Consider the following 6,000-nt stretch of genomic DNA (forward strand, 5'->3'; position numbering starts at 1 on the left):
TTAGTTAGCGACCAAGTAATTTAAGTGGTGAGTCGAGATCATCCGAGCCTAGTGTGGCGTTATGGTGTATGTGATGTTATTTGGTATTAATATACGATATGTGATTATGTGGCTACGTGTGTACATTTAAAAATATAAATGTTGGATATGAATTAAGTATGTATAGGCCTAAGTGCCATCCATGTTTAATTTCGGGTTGTAAATAGGTTAAGATGGAAAGAATATATTATAATGAGGGTTATTATTATTTATGTAGGATCTCGAGACGAGGGAAAACTTGCCTTAAAAGTCGAGTAAAGCTCCAGTTGTTGCTCCTACCAGTCAGACCAGACCAGTCTATCTTAAGGCAAGTGATTCAACTTGACCTTCGTATCTGTTGTAAACAGTTCATATATATATCGATGCAATTATCCTGAGTCATTTTGATGTATTTAAATTAAGCGTATCTTTTGTTTATCTTTGAGTTACATAGAGATGCCATGAACCCTCGAGTACATATTGCAAGTAGTTCAAAAGTCTTTCATGATAGTTTAATGCCATGATAAATTAGAGATGCGTTATAATATCTTATTGATCCTTTTGTTTATCATGCTATTGATCTCTGAGAAATCTTGATGTTGCACCCTGATGCTTTGATTCAACTCTTGAAATAACCTCGATAGAAACTTTATCTTGATACCTAAAAGCCAATCATTTCTTAAATACATTCATGATTGTTTGATAACCCTATCCTTACCCTAAAGCTTGATACCCTGTTATATACTGAGCTGACGATCGCTTTCTTTATATTTTAACACCTTTATCCTATTGGAACCAGTGATGCCTATCTTTTGATGTTCTAATACCTATATCTTGTCTACAACCGTTGCTTTAAGCCTAGTTTGGCATTACTCTTTCATCTTATCCAATAGCCTGGCTTAATTTCCTTGTCTAAGTTCTTGTTTATGGAAACCTCTCAATTACCCTAATATAGTAAATTCTAGTAGATCATGGCCCTGAGATTTAGTGTCATATTTCCAGTGTTTCAAGTTGATCTATAATCCCTTGATAAAAATAATTACAGTCGAAAGAGATTTTGTCATAAATCGGCATCAGTTTTTAAAATGATTAAAACGTGGATTTTTCAGTCCCAAAGGGGGACAAATGTTTTCTTGAATGGTGGATCTGGACTGAGACGCGAGTCCTTTCCACACTTATATTAGGCTTAAAAGTTGCCTAGGGATTCCCAATAATGTTTTAGAACCCAGCGAGGTTCGGGATTACTTCGCGGCTGATCACCGGCTGTAATCCGTAGCGTCATAAAATGATTTTGATTAAGAATGGTTTTAAAATTTGTTTTGATGCAAGCAAAATGATGCCAACTCACATAAGTTTTATCTCTCGATTATCATTGATTATGTCATTCCATTGTCATTCCTAAAGGTATATCTCGATTTATGCTTTGCGTTGTATTGTTAGCACTTGTTGAGCTTTTGGCTCACTTCTTGCTTTAACCCTGATATTACAGCTAGCAGCCATGGTTAGATTCAAGCAGACTGCCCGTAAGACCTGTGATGCGGATGCTTATGTTCGAGCCCAGGTAGAATAAGTAATAATAGTTGTGTGAGGACTCGGTATTTGTAATCAGATGTAATAGTTGGTAGTGTTGGGCTGTTCCAAACCCTAAACTGTAAGATCTTGGATTTTGGTTGTGTAGTACTCATTAAAATGATGTAATAGCTATAATTATTTTGCTATTTAAGTTGGGGGTGTGACAATGCCGAGGTGGAATTACGGAAGAAAACTGTGGAACACACTCCTCTTGAGGGTAATACAGGGGAGAAACAGGTCTATCCTCCACCTCCTTTTCCTAAGAGGCTGCAGAAGAAAAAGTTGGATAAGCAATTTGCTAAGTTTCTGGAGGTGTTCAAGATACTTCATATCAACATACCTTTTGATGAAGCTCTAGAACAGATGCCTAGCTACGTGAAATTTATGAAAGGTATTCTCTCTCGGAAAGTGAAGCTCGATGACTTAGAGACCATTGTTCTTACGGAGGAATGCAGTGCAGTTCTGCAACAAAAATTGCCTCCGAAGCTTAATGATCCTAGAAGCTTCACGATTCCTTGCACTATTGGAAACTTGTCTTTCGATAAATGCTTGTGTGATTTGGGAGCTAGCATCAATCTGATGCCCTTGTCAATCTTCAAGAAGCTTGGTCTACCTGATCCGAAACCGACATACATGTCATTGCAACTAGCTGACCGTTTCATCACTTATCCACGAGGTATAGTGGAGGATGTCGTGGTCAAGGTGGTCAAACTCATCTTCCCTGCTGATTTTGTAATTTTGGATTTCGAGGAAGATAAGAAGATTTCCATCATCCTAGGAACACCATTTTTGGCTACAGGCCGAACTATGATCAATGTGCAAAAAGGAGAGCTTACGATGAAGGTTCAAGATCATAAGGCCACTTTTAATATGTTGAAGGAAAAAAAGTTACCCACAGAGAAAGAGTAGTGCTTTAAAGTAGAGTGGTTGGACTCTGTCGCGAATTCGGAGTTTATGCAATTGCCAAAGTCAGATACCTTAGAGAGAGCCTTAATAGGGGAATCATTTATTAAAGATGAAGAAGGAGCAGAGCAACTGTAGGTTTTAAATGTACCTTCGTGGAAGAGGAAGTTGGATATGCTATTCGATTCTCTTGGGTTAGCAGACCTGAAAATTTCTCAGGAGCGTTTCGAGCCGTCTATTGAAAAAGCTCCCACACTTGGGCTCAAACCGTTGCCAGATCACTTGAGTTATGCATTCTTAGGTGCACCCCATGATAAGGGGTTGGGATATATTTTTGATGATGTAGAGAGTAGTCGGACGGATCCTCTCGTGCCTATATAGGGTTCTTCTCATGTGCAGCAGGCAGTTGATAGGACTGATGTTAGTGATGAGCAGTACAGGCGATTGACTAGGCGTATTGAGGCCATGCATGACATCCACCGATGTTTTGCTGAATATTTGACATACGCTCTTGGTACTGTTTTCCGAGACACTGGTATCGAGGTTGATTGGCCATCTGATCCTCCACCCGAAGAGGGTGATCCTCCCGACAAATAGGTATGCCTGAAATCCTTATTATTACCTTCAATGCGGACATTGAAAATTTTAAGTTTGGGAGTGGTAGTTAAGGAATATGTTTGTGTGAGTCCATATAGTTGCATATTCATGCTAGTTTAGTTCATATAGTTTGTATATTAGCCGTGTAGTTATTTGTTTTTATTTTGTTTATTTTGCATATTAGTATGTTTCATATAGTTAAATTGCATTTTATCATGATCCCTTAAGTTTACTTTTTTGACTGATTTGTGATGTTGACGCTAGTGTAGTGATGTCGTATAGAGGGATGTTAAGTCCTATTAAGTTGATTTGCATGCTAGAAGTAAGAAATATTTCACTAAGTCTTATAGATTGCTTGAATGCTAGATCATGATCATGTCTTGTTTGTTTGTTGAGGTTTAATCACTTGTTTATCTTTAGAATTTATGATATTCGCTTAATGGCAACATAACATGGATTTTTATAAATTGGAAAAAAGCAGGATTTCATTGCTAGTTGTTGTGGCTAGGTGTTAAATGGTTAGTAGCCGGCTCATATTTATATGATTAGTCTAGGGTTGAGTGAGATGGAGCGAAATACACTCGTTCATAAATTGTTGAAAAAAAAGAGAAGAAGAAAAGAAAAGAAAAGAAAAGAAAATGTTGTAAAAAAAAGAAAAAAATATGTGTTATGCATAATTGATCACGAGTGGGCTCTTTAATACTCGAGTTATTAAGTTCTTAGGGGACTTTGTGCCTAGTGACCTAGGGCTTTTATAGTATGGGATCCACTATCCTAACGCTCGCTACATGGTTATTATTGCATAAGTCTTTTGTGGATCTCACTCATTGCACGATCAAATAAGCCTATTTTTGTTGTTATGTGTTATAAATAAAAGCATGAATTCTTGTATAACCCCAATAAAAGTGAAGTGTTGTCAGTCATTTTGAGTTTAGCGTATATTCTATTCATAACCTTGTGATTGTCTTGATGAGTAGTGAGTCATGGTTATTGATGAGTAGTGAGTCCTCGGGAATCCTTTTCTTCTATTCGGGATGAAATTATATATTAAACTTTGAAATCGAAGTAAGGGTATCAATTTGATATTGGTGTTCCAAATTCAATTCTATTTGAGAATCTGATAAAGTATGTGAATGGGGGCACCTTTGAGTGTACCATTTTATTGGCAAGAAATATTTGCTGAGGGGCTATCGATTGTTCTGATGCCAAAACCACTTGATTCAGAGTTATAATCATCTTTCTCGGCCTAAATTTGAAAACTCTTTATTTCAAATTCGGCATTCAGGTAGTCACAAATTTCTTCAGGGGTTACGATGTTGAGATTTTTACAAACAAACTGAAATATGCTTAGTTGCATATATTCTCATGAACGAGTAGTTAATGTCCTAACTAGTTGAAATTTAAATTAATAGAATGGAAGCCTAACTAATCATCATAGCTAGTTGCTATGTGCCAAACCAATTGAGCTGGCCGTTTTCTTAGCCGATTCATAATATTGCTTGATATGGACTAGTTATTATTTTTCTAGTTCCACTTCCAATCAATTTTTTTACACGATGCACTATATATATAAGATTAATTATTGATGAAATTTTTAAAGAATGATTTAATTGAGACCTAAATAGGTCGCCCACTCAAACGAGAATTCATATTCAGTTTTATGAAATATTTTTTTCATGAAGTATTCTATTCTTTCATTTATATAACAAATATCCAATTAAAATCTTAAAGTGATTGAAGAACAATATACTTCCTTATTTGTTAATTATTGAATAAAATTCCTTCTTTTAAAATAGCATCATTTTGAAACCTCAATGGCTAACTTTTGTTTGAGGATGTTATTCAAAATTTCTTTCATTATTTGAAAAGAAAAGTATTCTTTTAATGGGGAAATTTATAAGTATCATTTGTATGATGTTAACATTCAGCAATCATTGCTTTCAAGGGATATTCTCTATAATATCATAATATAAAATTCTAAGGACATGGAAGGATAATCCTTGTTATATTCTTTCTTCAAAATTATATATCTTTTGAGTGTTGCGACTCTTTTATTCAGAGCTCATTATTTCTCCAGATATTAGATTTTGAAATATTGTTAAGACTTTCTAAATTACATCGATATCATGAAAATCATTCTTCATAGGCTAATTTCCTTCCGAACAAAGAGAGGTATAGTTGAGAACCGATTGTTGTAATATGAGACTGAAAAATCAGTGCTATGATGGTGCAATCGGAGCATCGTGATGAGTAAGTTGTTTTAAAAAGGGAATACTATGTTTAGTTATTATCATAACGATCTTTAACATGGTTATAGAAGAACAATAATAGAGATACCAACATGATTAGTGAGGTACGCTTCTATGATACATTATCGAGTAGGTACTAATGAATTCGGGAAAGACCAAGTATGTATGAATTCGAGGAATATGATTTTCAAAGAGTGAATATATGATTAGTAACAACCCCGTGTTAGCAATACTCGACGATAAAAACAGAATTTTGTGTGAAGTGTAATGATACGTCTAGGTAGCTTAAGGACCGTGACATAAGGCATCCTAAAAATGATCTAGAATAATCGCGATAAGGTTCATACTGAAAGGAACAAATAGTATAAATTACAAGGAAAATTTGGAATATTTTTTTTAGGTGTATACCTACACTGGACACGAGGTAGAAGTTTTAGTCAAATTGATCAAGGGCTATGATTCAGAAATCTATTATCATCAAGGAAAGGCCAATTTGGTGGCTGACACTTTAAGTAGGAAAAGATTTATTGAGGATGACAAATTTCAGAACAACTGATGAGAAGGATCACATAAATGAATTTTGAATTTGAGACAATGTGAAGAGAACCCTTTATTACGTAACAGGAAGACTTAAAGATGCCTAAAAATGTAAGAGGATATT

The sequence above is a fragment of the Apium graveolens genome, chromosome 6 (genome assembly GCF_009905375.1).
Source record: "Apium graveolens cultivar Ventura chromosome 6, ASM990537v1, whole genome shotgun sequence".
Taxonomy (NCBI): Eukaryota; Viridiplantae; Streptophyta; class Magnoliopsida; order Apiales; family Apiaceae; genus Apium; species Apium graveolens.